Source organism: Pteropus alecto, unplaced genomic scaffold (genome assembly GCF_000325575.1).
Source record: "Pteropus alecto unplaced genomic scaffold, ASM32557v1 scaffold17, whole genome shotgun sequence".
In the NCBI taxonomy this organism is placed as follows: Eukaryota; Metazoa; Chordata; class Mammalia; order Chiroptera; family Pteropodidae; genus Pteropus; species Pteropus alecto.
In genome coordinates, this window is record NW_006440645.1 from 9,637,036 (window position 1) to 9,653,701 (window position 16,666).

Below are 16,666 nucleotides of genomic sequence, written 5' to 3' on the forward strand. Positions count from 1 at the left end.
GTAGTTTCTTCTATTTCATAGAGTGAATGACAGTCAGTGGCTCATATGTGAAGGCAATGTAGAACATCGAAGAGCTGGGAAGGTAGAAAAAAATACAGCTCCATGCAAGTATCACTTTGTACAGAGCTAATACTGGTTAAGGTGTGTATAGGTTCTATTTAACTACACCTCACTGTATGGAGCACATGTAGGAACCCAAAGAAAAAAAGTTCCTGTCCTAAATAAGTTCAAAACTCAGTTATTTGAGGAGAGAAGTAATTGCTGCTGATAAAATAAAAGGAAGCATATTAAAAAATTCAGTATGATTTGTTTTATTTTGAACAGATAGATATTCGTGAGATGATATAATTAAAAATCAGAAAGAGCCAAAATACAGAAACTCTAGTTCAACATTTTATAAAGCCATGGCCACCACAAATGAAAAGACCTATTTATAATTACGAATGGGTACAGAAAAAGCGATAACTCTGTGTGTGTGTGTGTGTGTGTATGTGTGTGTATATATATGCGTATATATACATATTTAATACATATTAAACATACAATAATATATACTTAATATTAAATCCTTTATAATTTGGCACATTATTAAGTGGCAATAATTTGATAAAACAGAATAAGAGTCTACATCATTGGTAAGTTCCATCATTGAAAATTAGAGAAGCTACATGATCCCTCACTATTCTAAAAAAAGAACGATGCTGTCTACAGCAATGCCCACCCTGAACAAGCCTGATCTCATCTGATCTCGGAAGCTAAGCAGGGTCGGGCCTGGTTAGTACTTGGATAGGAGACCACCTAGGAAGACCAGGTGCCGTTGGAGTAAAAAGTAAAAAAATAATGGATTGTAAGCTGACAGGATCCATGCAATCTGTGAGGTCAACCAAGGGGTGCCTCGCCTAAAAAATAAATTAAAATAAATAAAAAAAAAAAAAAGAATGATGTGTGTCACATATTAGCAAATACATTATGTACACATATCTGTGTAAAAATTTTTCTTCAAAATATATTTTGAAGATATTATATTATATATTAAATTTTTTGTAATATTATTTTTGGGGCTGGACGAATGCCCTAAATAGTGAAGTGCTGGGTAATTAAATTTGAAAAACGTATTATGATCACAGCTCAAAGGAAAAGCTGTTCGATTTAAAAAAAGAGAGAGAAACAGAGAAGAGAAAATGAGATAGGGGGTTCAGAATGCAGACTTAAATTTTTCTCATGTGAGAAAAGCTAAAGATTTTATTGACTATTTCCCTGAAAGTGTGATATCTCATCCCTGTTTCTAATAAAAATCTCTCTGAACAGCAATTCAACATGTCTTAGATGTGAACACAGAAACTATTAGAATAAACTATGATTTAGGTTTCTAGCATGTGATCACTCGAGATGTATAAGGCTGACGATATTTTGATGCAGTGTTATTTCAAAATCTAAAAAAAGAAATGGAAAGTAAAATATCAATATTAAATAACTAATGCATGTGTCAGATTTCATATGATGACTGTTGTATGAGAATTTCTGGTCCAACAAAATCTTTTCATGTTTAATTATAATTTGATCCTTTAAAATACTTTTGTTCTGTTTTTGCAGGCAATAGAAAACCTAGTTTAGTGCAACCTACATTCTGATAACAAGTAGAATATTTAGAACATAGTGACCTGTACTTTTATTGCATGTTATTATTTGTCAGATAGATTGGAAAAAGGTAATACATATGTACATATCCATATTCTTACATGTGTATGACTTTCACATATATTTATATAAAGTATACATGTGAATTATCTGTCCTATCTATATCGTATATAATTGTATATTTATTCTGAAAATTAAAAAAAAAAACATAACTATTATCTTTAAAAACTCCAATTCTCTAAATCCAATATTTTTTCAATGTTATAATAGAAAACACTTTACCTTGATTTAAGAATATAGAAACTTTTTTTAGTACATGTAATGATTATATAATCCTTAAGTTAACTTGGAGGTCAAAATATTGAAGTTTAGATTTTTTAATACTGAATGTAAAACAAAATGCCCTAAAGGATGTGGCCTTAGAATTAAAAATATACACAAATAAGAAAACATCATCTTAGTAATAGCCCTGGCTAAAGTTTATTATGAACAGTATATAAGGTGAAAATCTCACAGAGCATATTCATGTAGCAGTATATATATAGATATGCAAATGTCTATGATCCAGGTTAATCTTTTTGAAAGTAAAGTCAGTGTGTTGTAGGAGGCATCGGTTTAGATGGTATGTGTTTGAAACTATGACTAAAATATGCGTTATGTATTCGCGCCTGTTGAGAAAGATCTTTTAAAACTGAGAACACAGAAAGAAAACAGTGATTTCCTGTTATCAGAAAACTTCTCACTTTCTCTTAATATATTAAATGTTACCAAGGTAATTCAATATAAAGATCAGTCTAACACATAGATTTCCGGAAGATTAGACTTGATCTTTTTTCTTGATTGTTGCTTGGAATAATTTGTAAGATACATAAAATTCGAAATAGGGAATTATATATGTCATCTCCTATCCATAAGATAAAGATTAAGATTATATAAATCATCCAGGGAAAATATGGAGAAGCATAGTTTTGAATCTAACAAATTAACTATATCTGAGTTCTAAAATATAATAGGTAAGGAAGCGTTCTAAAGCAACAGAGAATATAGGGCTTCCTGTGGAGTGTCATCTCAAAGATGTGTGGGATGTTAGTGAGCCCTTTTTTATAGTAAAAAGTCAATCTCCAAGAGGAGGAGGATGAAAGCAATTAAAAGTACACAGAAGAGCGATTTCGAGATCTCCTTAGCTTCATAATTCAATGTCAGAGTAGATCTAACCCAATTAAATACGTGTATCATTTCCATCTCTATAGCCACCCCCCAAGCAAGAAAAGAGAACCAAAAATAATTTTCTGAGGATTAAAGAAAAATGAGTAATTTATAGATATAAGATCTAAAAATATAGTAGTAGGCAGGAATTATTTCTTGATCTATGGAAGTTTGAAAAGTTAAAAAGTAAAAAATAAGACTGAATGCTGATCAAGGGAGGTGGGATCAGCAAAGACCCCTAGAAGACTGAATGGTGAGGTCAGGAAAAGAAGATGCCCAGTGAATCCTGTGGGCGGGGCTCTTTGAGAAGCTAAGGAGTATAAATTCACCTGAGGGGACACTAAATGTGTATATTAATTAAGTGGAGAAACATTTTCTGTGAAAGGTACAGCCAGGAGAGTGTCATCAGTTCAGCTTGAACAGAGAAGAAGGCAAACCCCAACATTTGAGTTCTCAGTAATGAAAAGCAAACATTTTCAAAGGTTTAGTGTGAGTTTAATGGGTTGATAAATGCTGTGGTCCCCTTGTAATTCTTATTTATTTCTCTTCCATATGACTCCAAGTTTTAATCATTTTAAGAGCCATTTATTTTCATTTTTCCATATCCCTCAATTTGAATCCAGCCTTTACTAATATAAAAACAATCACTCCAGTGTAAAGGGTAAAAAACAGATGTGATTTAAGGACTTCACTTTTTTCTTCCGAAGACTTATAAGATGTGAGCTGGAAAAAGTAAAGGAAAGAGCATAGGTGATGACAGGAACTTGAGAAAGAAAAAAAAAAGTGATACCTATAGCTCTGCATGTGGGAAGCTGCAGAAGGAGTTTCTATCCCAAAGATGAGGAAGCCCCATGGATAGAAATCACCACCAAGCCACTTAGGACATGATACCGTACATTTCTTTAAATAAAACAGTGTCTCTCTATTTGGGACACATCAGGCCTCCTGAGAAGCAACTGTGACAATTGGATGCCTCATATGGTTCGCACAGGTATTCAGGAAACACTTATTGGTGACCAGATTAGAACTGAATGGCATGTGAATGTCCTAGAAAACCTAGAAAGACTCCCTTCTCCACACTATTATCAACATAAGTGGTCTATGGATTTTTAAAATAGTCAATAGTTTCTGATAAATAAGAATCTAATACATTAACATTTTCTTAATATATTTGAGAAAATTCTCTTCCATTAAGTATGCCAGAAGGGAGAAAATGTCAAAATTAATAATAATAATAATAATAATAATAATAATGTGAGCAGAAATATGTATTTAAAGATGTAAAGTGTATATGTACAGATTTTAAATTTAAATATATGTGTATATATTTATATGTGTATGTGTGTATATGTGTGTGTGTGTATATACACACACACACACACATATATTCACAAATGGTTTTGACCATGAGAAAATTTAGAAGCTGAGTAAGTCAGCAGTAAGCATGCAATTAGTATGAAATCCTAATTAACTTATAGCATCAAGAACAGTTTGGGGTATGAGGTTAATTGAGTAGAAAAGGAATGTGTTATAGGAATATACAGCCATATTTTATTTATAAATTGTTCCTAATTCAATCTAACAATAACAGTACAGTGCCACAAATGAGAATATAAATGAATGCACAATTACTTTGTGTAATTTTGACTTGAAGTCATAAAATTAATATTTATATTAGTGTTATGATTTCACAATATGGAAAGTAATTGAAATTTTATTTCTTATTAGTGTTGCTCTTCCAGAGACCATTAGCAAGGACCAAAAGAGCATATATTTCAGTTCGTAATGCATCTTAGTTTAGGTTGCTATGGCAAAGTACCATAAACTAGGTAGCTTATAAACACAGAAATTTATTTCTCACAGTTCCTGGAAACTGGAAGTCTGAGATCATGGTGCCAGCAGGGTTGGGGTCTGGTGAGGACACTTTTCTGGATTCACAGATGGCTGTCTTCTTCTTCTATCCTCATGTGGCATAGAGCATAGAGAAGAAGCAAGATCTCCTGTGACTCTTATAAAGGCACTAATGCCAATCATGAGGGTTCCACCCTCAAGGCCTGATCAATCCCAATTATCTACCAAAGGCCCCACCTCCTAATATCATTACATCAAAGAGGAGGGTATTAACATGAATTTTGAGGAAACACAAAAAGTCAGATAATAACAGCATCTTTCCATGTTCTCTTAACTATGACGAGATACAGGGCTTTTTTGGGGTAGCTGGATTACAACAGAAAGAAAAATAATTGGTTGTCTCAGTTCATGAGATCATCTTAAATGGTGTGTCCTGAGGAGTACACCTTCCCAGGTATCTACTAAGTATCATTATTATGTATAATTTGACTGAATAGTATGTTTATATATAAACTGGGCACATATATAGTCGATAACTTATGGAATAAAATAGACAAATGCTGAAATAGAATTTCATTATTAAGGCACCTAGTTTCGGGATAATTACATTTTAATTAGTAATCAGGGCCTCTCCAATAATATAATAGCCAAATCCACAAAATTTCTTATACCTGAAAACAATAAGGCATTTAATTTTTATCTCTCCCCAACAAATGTGTATTTAGGGCATCCTTGGTTTGATACCTTGTAAATTATGGCAATGAAAATATGAAAAAGATATAGAACCTGTCCACAAAGAACAGAGCCCAGGAATGGGGACAGAATAAAGAAACTAACATAGATTAATAATATAATATGTTAAGGTAAATGAACTAATGATTCTAATCCTAATAGTATCCCTTCCCTTATTCCTATGTAGTTTTTTTTTTTTGTATCAGATTTAAATTTTTAAATAATTGAATGCATGGAAACCTGATGAAGTTGTTAGATAATGGTCTTTTCCTCCCCTCTCCCAACATAAATCACAATAGCACTCTTTTTTTTTTAATCTATAGACATTATCATATTTGAAATTATTGTGCTTATTTTTCTTCTCATTTGATTTCCAAACCAGACCATGTAACAAAGGATAAGGAGGAAAGATCTTATCTATTTTGTTTGTTTCTTTGAGTCTTCTTTGTCTGACCCATAAAAGTCCTAAATGAAAAATTATTTTATTAAATGAATTTCTTTTAATAATAAGCTGTGCATTATATTACTTCAAATCTTTTAGTGATGTTTTCATCCTTATTTTCTCCTCTATGACTCCCCATTAACATATATACACTTTACCTACTAACATGATGCACTAATTTTAGAAGACAACTTCCTCTAAATATTTTAAGTTTAGCAAGTTTAATTTTCCTTCCTGATAATTATATAATTTTTCCATCATCTGGAAAGGGTTATAATTTTAAAAGAGAGCCAATTATTGTGTTTCTAAAATACTACTAAAATTTCTCTACACCCTCTGAATAAAGTTAAAAACATGAGTTTTATATTTTTATACAAAATCAATTAGTTGTCATGTATAACTCTAAACTTTTTATTAGTAGAAACATGCCACTCATCAGAGCATTACCGGTTCTGACATTTAGATTAACATTCTTAATTTTTCAAATAATCTGTTAGAGATGAATATTTATAATTCAATAACATAACATTTTGGGAATCTGTAATAAAGTATTTGGTTTAATAGATATGGTACCACACTGTAGTTAGCATGATAATTATATTTGATTTCCTAAGCGGTAGATAGATCATGTAATTGTACTACAAATAATAAATGGTGCTTGCTCAACTAAGTTATTCAAATTCCAAAGGCCAGAGAAATCTACTCTTTCTTATATATGTATATAATTTTCATAATATGCTACTGGAATTATGTGCATTTAAAATGTATTAATTAAACTCTCAAAGTCTAATTTAATTCTGAATGGAGTATGATATATGTTTCCAGAAAAGGAAGAATTAATCAAAATGCCTAATTTTATCAAAATGCTTTGGAGATAATAAGAAACTATTATAATCTTTGAATGTCACTACCGAGAGATTCTTAAATATACTCCATATAAATGGAAAGTTGTGTGAATGAGGTGTTTCTTTTCACTCATGCTATTAAATGAAGAAAATCCTTCAAATTGTTATCCTTCCTTCAAATTGTTATCATAAAGAAAGTGACCTGTGGTGATGATATGCATAATTATCCATTTTTGTAATAATTTTATTTTTTCTTTGAAGTATGGAAGTCGGCAAATAATGAGGATTTTATACTCAGGCAAGTAATATATATTTATAATGAAACTGTAATTTTTTTCATTAAAATATTTAGATTTATACTAATGAATTAATTACACTTGATTTGAATGTTAATATTGTAGTCGAAGCTAAGGATAAAATATCCATCACCCTTTTATCTTCCTCAATATATATAGCACCTACCATTACAAAATAAAGGGAGAAAAAATATATAGAACCTTATTTAGGATTTTTATAGAAGTGAATTATGTTCATTTCTCAGCAATAAGATAAAAAGTTAATATTCTATCTGATCTTCCATTATACTCTTCTTCAATATGAACATTGATTTTATGGGATTTGAATGTGATTTGTTTTATAATTATTTTATATAGACAGTAAAATAATCATAAGAAAGTTTGTTTCTTATCTGTGTTCTTGTTTAAGAAATATGTCAAATGTAGCTTAACACTTAATTTATCTTTCAAATTAATTGTAAAAAAATAATCAAAGATTTGGAGATTAATTTAAAATTTACATCATATCATATTTTTTGAAATTAATGGAATAAGTTTATTAACTGTAGAAAAGATAGGATACATACAAAAGCAAAGTGAAAAAAAATACCTGTAATTGCATGACTATGATAGAAATATTGGCAGCAATTTAAGTGGAAAATCTTTCCACATATAATTCTACATGTAAGAGAATATATATATTTTATATAATAATTTGATTTTGATATGCAAATATTTTTGCACCCAGTTTTGCTAAATTACAACTCTATTTAATTCTTCTTTTTCTTTCTTTCTTTTTTTTTTTTTTTTGGTAAGATTTAGTTAGGTTGTAGAGATTAGGTTTAGTGTTTACTGAGTGTTAAATATACTTACCAATGAAAAGATAGCTTACCTTCTCTGATATTGAGGTGAGTTTTGATGAACATCCAAACAAATTTAACTCTTATATTAAAATCTAATATGAGAAGGGTAGTTTAAGGCCCAGTCATTTAAAAACAAAAAACAAAAAACACAACGACAAAAAACACCACGGAGATCATTACACAAAACAATGAATCATTGCCATCCGAAATTCTTGCTGCCAGTTAAGGAAGAGGTAGTAAAAGATGTTATAATTACTGGCTATGACCATGTAATTACTGGATATGTCCAGAGGCTGAAACAAAGACCATAATAAAATATTTTTCTTTTTTGAAATAAATATATATGTTCATATGTCAAACGGTTATTTTCTTTTTTCCCCCTCTGCCATTCTCATACCCTCTCATATAACATGAGTCAAGACTGCTTAAATTTATACCTCAGTATTTAAATTGCAGAATATCCAAAGGTGGTTATGACTCAGCTAGAAGAATAATAACCGTGACTCAAAAATCCATAGAGTGATGTTTAAGAGAGGGGGATATTTTAGAGAGAGAATTAGTGCATTTTAGGTTTTATGAAAGATACTTCCTTCATGTTAAGTAAAAGCATGGCTCCACTCGATGTTTTTAAAAGTAAAATATGCTTAAAAGAAATGTGTGTGGACATTAAGTTGACAAAGGTACATTTTTGTGTTTTTTTGTACTGTGTGAAATTAGCAACATAAAACAAAGTTTCTTAGAATTTCCTCTCTGCATGATTACGGGCTAAGGTGGGCACAGGCTGCATGTGAGTGTCTTTTTGAAAGGTAGAACTGGAACATCAGCCATGTCACTCTAAGGGTTGATGTAGTGCAGTAGGCGTCATGCAGCTAACACATCAGGCCCTCCTGTAACAAGAGCTCAAAGCCAGTGAGTAGCTGATGCAAAGGTGGGGTACCTCATCCTTTTGCTACAACTCCGAATAATTCCAATCTAGAACTTCCTATGGGGCCATGTCGGAACTTCATTGAAACTGCATCACAATTTCTTGTTATTTCTATGCCCAGTATTGCTTCATAACCTCCCCTTCAGTAAATGAGAATACCAAGAACGTTTCTTAATACTCTTCCTGTGTGTTCATTTCCATCTCAGAGCCTGCTTTAAAGAGATGTTCAGAATAGGTTACTTGGAAAAATCAACATGTGATACCTGATATCAGTAATGGTTTCAGGAAGTAGCCACTAGAACAAAATTTTAGATCCACTTCTATTTAACTGGCAAGGAAGTCATCATCGCTCATGGCAGTCAAAGCAAGGATAGCTCCTGGCATTAGGTAACAGTAACATTTTCAACTCTTTTCTTGGTGGTCAACTGGTATGATATTTCAGGAGAAGAGAATTACTAGCAGATACAAAATGTGACGCTCTTGAGAAGAATTTGAAGAAGAAAAACAAAGAATTAGTACCCATGAGGACTTTGGAACAGAGTTGGTTGCTGTCACTAAGCTCAAATGATACTTTGAAAAATGAAGAAATAGAAGAAAGTGATTGATTAACAATCAAGTTTTAAACGTGAAAGGCAGGAGGATTTCTTGTTAGCACAGAAAAAAATACTCTCAACCAGAAGGGAAAACAGAAATATGAGGACTTAATAATTAAAGTAGCAGAGATCCATATAAAGTTATTCTTTCAAGCTATATATATTTGCTAAGCCAAGATCAAAACCCTAGTTGAGAAGGAATAAGGCTCTGACACAGACGATGGGGATATTTGGATGGATCTGCCCCCAGTGATGCACCTGCTAAATCTGTGGGCCTACAGAAGAGTTACATTTCTTTCTCTTAGTATCTGGTACCTTCCAATTGCTGTCAGTACTTAATCATCAGAAGCCAAGTAAACAAAATTATTATAATATGTAGTAAGTTGGAACTGATAGTATGAGAAACTGGCCCAGGGATGTTATGGAAATGTTGACTGGAACATGGTATCCCAATGGGCAAAACAGATGGGCAGTTACCAAGGATGATGCTCAGTTTATATCATCAAAGATAGATAATTAGAGGACTGAGGGTCATTGTCTAATAAAGTGTCACGATTCCTTACCTAATTTCCAAGTTTGAGCTAATATCTCGATATGAAACATGTTGACCTAGGAACAGTCTGCGTTCCCAGGAGGAAAGCTGTACTGTGTCACCTGTGTGTGCTGGTTCCACCATTCCTTTCTCAAAGAGTCTGAAGCCATATATATCCAGTAAATATATAACAAGGACCAAGGCATATATTTTGAGAACTTTTGGACACAGGTTTCAAGTTGACTGATACGCAGCACAGCAGAATATTTTGGTGAGGCCCTGTTAGAGTGGGGACATCTGAGACATGGACATATGAGCATATGGTATGGGTTAGTCTCACCTGGGTCCACTGGGTCTGCAGAGCCATCAGGTAGCTATCTCTCTAGTTCTCCAGTGATATAATTGTAATAGACTTGGTATCTGAAAGAATCTTCTGTTTGTGCCTTGACTTGCAGGGTATAGAAACAAAGAATGTGCCAATTTCCCCATAGTTATTTGCTCTTCACATTCTAAGGCTATTATTATATTTTAGGTATGTTGTTACATTTTAAAGGTACTGAAACCTTGGATCATTTGTTTATGTTCCAAAAGGCTGTAAAAACTAGGGACTCCCCCCGACCTTCTTTGCTAAGAGGATTTGTTTACATTAAAAATTTTCTCCCTTTCTTCGGGATGGAGGGATTTGGATAATGGAGCAGGGGGTGGAGTAAAGGAGTTTTGTATAAACTCTCAGACACATAATTTTAGCGCTCATCTCCTATAATCGTGCAGGTGACATCTGTCCTCATTGTATCACACCCAGGGGTTTAGAGCGCAGGAAATCAGTGCTGTTATTGCTATAATCAGTTTGATCTCTAATTCAGAAACCTTATGTTTGCTTTCAGGACAAAAAAAATAAATAAATATAGATATTAAAAATATACTAGCCCCCAGCCAACAAAATAAAGAAAAAAATAAAACAATATTGAATCCCAGGGGGAAATGGTAGAAATTAGTACACTCTTAAAGACCTAAAGGATCCAGAGATTTATCACATCTCCATTTAATTTACCCATCTGGCTGAAGAAAAAATCAAATGAAACCTGGAGGATGACAGTGGATAACTGCAAACTCAATCAGGTAATAATCCAATTGCAGCTGCTCTGCCAAATGTGATATATTTGCTACAGAAAATTAGCATGGACTCTGGAACATGGTACCCAGCCATTGATCTGGTAAATTGGTTCTTTTCCATTTCTATCACAAAAGAGGATCTGAAACAGTTTGTACTTACTTGGAATAGACCTCAGTATTCATTTACAATCTTGCCCAGGGCTACGTTGATTCTTCTCCCTTCTGTCTTAACATTATCCAAAAAGACCAGGACCAGCTGGACATACCGCAGATATTATATTCCTCCCCTGATAAACACAAGTCTGGATCACACCACCAGGAAAACCACTGATACTAGCAGAATTGCTACTTGAGTTTGACAGGAAACCTAGAATGGATAATAGGGAGGGAGATAATAATGGTGCCTACCAGTTCTAGTCCAGGGACCAGCTGCAATAGCAGAGGATGCGATTCGTCCCACTAACCTTCCTGTCTTATGTTTCCTATGGGAAAATTGACACACAGAAATCCTGGAAATCATATAAGTTCTACTCCAAGTGTGGCAAAAAGGGAAAATTCCCCCTAGGATTCAATATTGTTTATTTTTCTTTATTTTGTGTGATACACTACCCAAGTCTCCCTTCGGGAATAAAATACTGACATTCGTCCTCTTTCAGTTCCCTGGAGCACAGCCAAAGGACAGTATTCAGTTGTCAGATCTCTCCTGGGTTTGCCTCGCCTAAAGAAAATACCATTGCTTAGGTATGATATAGCCTTTAGGTTATATGGTCCTTCTGAGGAAGGCTACAAGCAGTGGCTACTTTAGATGAGGATGCTAAGGACCAGGCCACCAGCCTCAGTTAACAATTTCTCTAAATGGCGATGCACTTGAAACTGGCTGAGGTTTTTGTTGAGTCAACATCACAGTCTAAATTCCCCCACTACCCAATCCTTCTTTTTTCCCTAATAAACTCCCGTGTGCTATTCTCCATCTTATAGCTTACTACCTGGGGAATCCATATGCACCAATAGGTAAGATAAGGCGAGGGATTCAAATAGACACTTTTGCTTCTGATGTTATTTTTAGTATTTCAAATCTTTAGCAAAATGAGATTATCTGATGTGTATTTCCATTAACAACACTAATATATATTAAAAATTGTAATGCAATTCTTACTATACTCCTTTCTATATAACATTTAGTTTGGCTTGAATTTTTAACATTCTGATGATATGTAATACCAACCAAATGAGCATGTACTATAACTCCATGTAACCTGTCATCATAACCAGCAGTGTGTCAAGACCAAGATATTTAACAAGACAGTTCAATACAAATATTCATTGTTTTGTTAGCAACAAACTTCTTTTGCTTTTCTTCATATTATTTGAGTTTTATGGCCTTTAGAAACAAAAATAACAGCAAACATTCTATTAAAATTATCTATTTGATAGGGCTTGATATAAAATTGATGTTTTTAAAAAATTTAATAACTATTGTCATAAAAGTATTTGTCAGTTGAAGAGAGAAAGCTTGGCATTTTCCTCTGAGGCATTTTCTCTGTTCTAAAAAATGTAAAAAAAAAAAAATTAACACTATATACAGTGGCAGTATATATTGCAAATCATTTCCATAAATTTCACCTTATAACTCATAAAAATATATTTTATATTTCTGAAAAAAATGTTTTTCTTAGAGTAAGCTAAGTCATAATGATTTTAAGTAGAAATAACACCTTATCATCCTGAATCATTTTAGATTCATATATTTACAAAATATATTTTACATAAAACAGAATGATCATTTAAAACTCCTATATATCTGGCTGGGCTTTATTTTGAATTTACATTCACCGCTATGAAATGGTACTATGTACGCCAATAGATAAGTACACTGGTGTAAGGTCTAAATTATTTTCTGTGTATTTTAATTGTGAGAGGTAACGTGAGCAAATTGAATGAGTTATTTGATATACATATTTTTAGACAACAGAACCTAGATTGCAAGTTAATAATCTTTGATAATTAATTTCATTTGAACATAATGTTGTTTTATAGCTGTGCAGAAATATAGCTAAAAAATGGAATATTGTGCTCTAAGGACTGTTCACAGAACACACCATAATGCATACTTTTTGGTATCTCTGTTTAAGCAACAATTATCTCTTCACACCAAAACAGCCAATAAAATAAGAGTAAAGAAGCCAGGAGACATTCACCCAGAAAGACTTAGAATGGGAGTGAGGTAGCAGGAGGCTAGAAAGGTAAACAAACCCTTAGAAGAGGAAAGGTGAGTTGTAGCAGATGCTGTTGGTGACTCATGTCACAGCTTTCCGGCCCACATCTAACTTCAGTTTCAGCTGTGGAGTCATCTTTTGGGTAGATTCACCTCATGGTACTAGCTTCACATCTCAAGTTTGCATCCCGAGTCCCACTTTCTGATCCCAAGCTGACTTAGTGCAGCATCAGTGACGTCCACTGACCAGTCTCATCCACAGCCAGAAAAGAAACCATCTACAGGTTGGAAGTCATATCTGATCCAGAATGTTCTGTGTTAGGTCAAAAACTCTGGTTTGTGTTTGTTAGACATCTTAGGGATAACGATGAACCAGCAGCAGGAACAGTTCCTTTATCATGGCCTTCAGCAGTGCCTGAAATAACGGAACTTGAGCTTGCCTTTTCTTTCCCTTTCCTTCCTGTTCCTTAAATGCTGCTTCTTGGGATTATTTTGCAAATTTACTAACTACATTCAAATCATCTTCTCCTTCCCTGCTTTCAAATGAAACATCTGGATGCTTTCTAGGAGAAATATAGGAAGTAGACTCTCACGTTGGCATTCTGGATCACTCACTACTAAGTGAGATGGAGAAAAGAACTCCGTTGCTGGTGTAAATTAGGGAGTGACAACTTTAGAGGGCTGTGGCCTCAGAGTAGAAAGAATCTCATCTGTGGAGAATTGCAACTAATTAGAGGTGAACGTGAAACACTAAGTTTTTCAGTAGCTCTAGCCAGCACTTGAAGATATAGTTCAAATGTAATTTGAGAATTTTAGACTTAACTTTTATTGAGAACTTTAAAAGCCTTGAATAAAGTTGAATGATGTGAGCCCTTTTATCATCATCATTATTGTTTCTGTCAACTTTCTGGATGATTTAAAAGCCAGAAGGCCTCTGAGGAAACATTTAAAGAATTCCTCAGTTCCAACAGTAGAAAGAAAGACTTGAGTGAAAATGAGATCTGGGTCTTAAACATCAGCATAGCAGAACTGCAAAGAAGGCTTAGTGTATACCCATGACAGGCCTCCTGTGATACATTTAGGATCCTTGTAGAAGAGAAAGGTTAAACTATTCCTTTATAATGTTTGCTTTATATTTGGATTTTGCTTATTATATCTCTAAGCACGGTTTTCTTTGAATTTATCCTATTTAGGGTTTGATGATAAACTTCTTATGTCTATAAATCTATGTCACTAAATGCACAAAACTTAAGATGTTTTCAGCCATCTTTTTTAAAAATATTTTTTCTGGTCCAATCTCTTAGTGATCAATGGTAAAACACATAATAATATGTGATTAAATACAACAGATATATAGGACAGCCAGGGACAGCTTTACAAAACTGGGACCTTGGACCCAAAAGAGACCATGCTTAATTTCGTGCTCTCTCTTCTTCAAATTTTTAATAATTTTTTGTTCAAGGAGCCCTGCAATTTCATTTTGCTCTGAGTCTGAAAATTATGCAGCTGAATTTGTGTATAGCAAAGTCATTTGGCTCAGAGTGCCGGTCAAAGATACTTATTTTTAATGATATCATGTAGAAAAATGGTCAGCTATATCCAAACAGGAATGTTTTTTAAAAATCCTATATTTCTTCTCAACAAAAATTTTATCTTAATTGAATATGATATAACACTTAATTTTTAAGAAAGTCTAATGACAGTGAAGTATTGCATAATATTAGGTGAGGACTTGTTACTTTATCATATAGATATATTAGTATCTATTTTAATTAGTATTCTATTATGAAATGTATACATTCAAATGTTTTGCAACTCTAGAGGAAAAAACTTTATTTTTCCTATAAGTTTAATTGTTAGTTAAAATAGTTCAAATAATATCAGTATAACATTTTGTATAAGTTTAATAATGTGAAATCTCTTTTAGTAAAGAATGATCAAAATACACATAAAAGTTATGCTTATTGAAAAGGCATTTAACTGGTAATTATTTTTTAAATATAAGTACTTGGCACATAGAAAAGCAGAATTTGCAAAAAAAAGTGTTATTTTTATGCATTATGTTTCAGAATTTAAAATAAATCTAATTAGTTTAATTAACCTTGGGCTTTAGCATCTTAAATTCACCACTACTTAAAGTACAAGTTTTCTTTTATGCTTTTTTTTTTCCTATGCTATCTCTACAGATAAACATTCATATCTCTCATTTGTAAGCATAGCCAGAAAAATTATGCTACTCCTTTATTCTTGGAAATTAAATTTTGTTTCTAATTTATCTTTTATTGTTTCCCATTTATAAAAAATGGTATCTCTTTGAATTTATACCCCTCTGTATCTTGAAGAGTTCCTAGGAATATATTATTGAGAATGAGAATAGCTCACTAGATTAAAAGATCCGAATTTTTATGACTCTTCAGATTTGTTGCTGCACAAAATTTCAAGTAAATTAAAACAGTATATGATGCACCAAAGGTGCATGAATATATCAATAATACTATAAGAGCTTGATATTCTTATTTTATTCTTTTCTAAATTAAGAAATGCAAAGCAACTACACAGGGTATTTTAGTTTGCATAATTTGTATACACAGTTAAATTAATCTCTATGCCAAATATGTTGTGATGTATTCTATCATGTCTGTGAAATGTTTACCATTTTTTCTTTATTTATCTACATGTGCTTTGACAATTTTTATAGTAATTTTCTTTAATAAGAAACAAAGAGATCCTGATTTAAGGCATTCACAATTACCTTGGAGAGGTGAGATGTACATACATCAAAGAGAATCTTTTGTGTTTGAATCGATGCAGTTTATTAATAGGTAGAATGCGAGGCGAAGGGAGGAGAGGTTTTGTATGATGTATGTTTATAAGACTAGGTGTATGAACTCACAACTAATCAAGTCAGAGATATTTAACAGAGCAATGGCAATGAATATTCATTATGTACATGTTAAATCAAAGGATATAAAGGACTACTGCTTAGTGAAAATGTCAGAAAAGGAGAAATTTATATTACTTGTGAGCCACCAGAATAATTGTGGAATATGGTTATGTCTAGGGAGAAGTATGTAGCCTGAAAATAATTTAAAGCAAAAGAAAGTACCCTACAATACACATACGTAGAAAAGAGATTTTTTAACTTTGAAATTTCACCACAATTAGAAATTCTTACTTTTCAAAACTATGTATAGATTAGAAAATATTCGGCATAAGTTTAAAAACTTAGTATATTTGTCTTTCTAAAACCGGGTTTATCTACAATTTGCATTTGAAAGAAAGGTTGAAAAGTGTAACAAAGAAAGTCTTCAAATGGGAATTTCTCTTCTTTGAGAAATAATTTATGGTGTTTTTACACTTTCACATTCATTTTTTATTTATTTATTTATTTAGTTAGTTAGTTAGTTAGTTAGTTAGTTAGTTAGTTAGTTAGTTA

At 32.6% G+C, this 16,666-nt stretch overlaps 2 pseudogenes; one reads left to right on the forward strand and one right to left on the reverse strand.

Moving 5' to 3' along the window:
* LOC102885685 overlaps positions 1 to 16,666 on the reverse strand; it is a 39,272-nt pseudogene that overhangs the window by 10,851 nt on the left and 11,755 nt on the right.
* Positions 704 to 823, forward strand: LOC112484621 (annotated as a pseudogene).